Genomic DNA, 1840 nt, shown 5'->3' on the forward strand with positions numbered 1-1840 from the left:
AAAAAAAATTAATAAAATAAACTCAATTACATGTACTCACATTTTGTAAATAATATATAAAAAAAATAATCAAATAGAATTCAGTTTTAAAAGTCATTATTCAAATTTTCCTTGGCNACTGCANTTACTACTTTACACCATATATAAAATGCAATGGACCAATACTTCTCACACTATGCATATAAATCTTATTGCAACAATCAATAAAGCTAACTATGACACAGACAGATACCAAAAGCCAAAGCACTAACTAAATTCCATTTTCGTTGGACATTATTGCATAGCATGGGAAGAACTGTGGTCAATAACCTGCAACTGACTGCGAAGATTTTGACTGTGGGATAACTACATTTCATCTGAATCATGTAACCAAACACACATCGATCCAAGCATACCATAAAACAAATAGGCACTGCATACTAATGAATACAAACATGATATATAACAAATAAGCACTAAACTATAATTGTACAATTCAATAATTGTTAAACACTGTCAATTCAATAACAAATTGTGTGGAAAATGATTCAATACCACGTAACAATCATTTAAGCAAGTCAACAGTAGTGATACATCAGTGTGGATGTTTCAGTATCATTCTTCTTTGTAATTCTCATTTAGTTGGAACATTGTCATTTGATTTTTTTTTTTGTTTCTAAGAACCATTTTTAGTTCTCTATTAACATGTGAATAATTCTCCCCCGCACATAAATGTAAATTCTAAGTTTTCTTTGTCTGCTGTTTTAGTTTGCTTTTACTGGTATGCTGTTACTTTTGCATTTCTTCTCTGTTTTAGTTAGCTAGGATTAGATACTAGGTCTATTCTTAGTTTTGATTTCATATCTGGTTATCTTTTAGTTGGATTCACTGTTTAGTAATTGTTTTCTTATTTTCGTAGATGTTCAAGCTTATTTTGCTGTTTTTGGGAATAGTAGTTTCTTTCTGATGTTATTTTAAATTATAATTAACTCTTCATTTGTTGTGTTTAGTTTTCTTTATATTTTAGATAGTCATAAGTATTTTTAAATCTATTTTCTGTCTTACCGAAGTAGTTTAAATAGTTTTTAAACTTTGTAATTGGTAGGTTTAGATTTTAGTAATTTCTATTAAATGGTTTAATTAAGATATTTTTTGTAGTAGTTTTTGATCTGGGTGATTACTTTTTGCTATAAGTAGGAGTTAGTTTAGTTTATTTTAGTTTTGAATTTTATTTTACAAATTAGTGTTACTAACCAAGCTTTTTCTCTGGCAATACTAACAGTTTCAGTTGTTCTAATTTTCTATGACTAACATTTTTTTGCTTCCTTAGTCAGTTATTTAACTTTACTAACTCTGTTTTGCTGAGTTATTTCAGTTCACTAACTCTGTTTTGGAAGGTGAATATGTTAATGACTTAACTCTTTACAAAAGTAAATTGTTTAATAATAAGTGTTTTTTTTAGTTGGGGTTAGTGTAGAGATGATAGAGAAAATGTTTGAGTGAGAGAGATGAAGAAGAAAGGGTTGAGAGGAATGAAGAAGGTGAGTAAGGGTTTGGGGTTTCTTTTTTTAATTTTGAGAATGAAAATTATTAAAATAAAGCAAGTGTTTCTGATTTTTTTTCAATTGGGGCTAGAGTAGGGATGAGAGAAAAGGTTGGAATGAAAGAGATGAAAGAGAAAGGATTGAGAGGAATGAGAGAGGTGGGTAAGGGTTTGGGGGTATCTTTTTTTATTTTTTTAATTTTGAGAATGAAAATTATTAAAATTCCCTTAACCTTAAAACTTAGAATTCATGATGTATAAGGATATTTTTGTCTACTGAAACTCGGTACACATTGCTAAAATGTACCAACTGAAAAA

Source organism: Vigna radiata, chromosome 2 (genome assembly GCF_000741045.1).
Source record: "Vigna radiata var. radiata cultivar VC1973A chromosome 2, Vradiata_ver6, whole genome shotgun sequence".
NCBI classification, from domain to species: domain Eukaryota; kingdom Viridiplantae; phylum Streptophyta; class Magnoliopsida; order Fabales; family Fabaceae; genus Vigna; species Vigna radiata.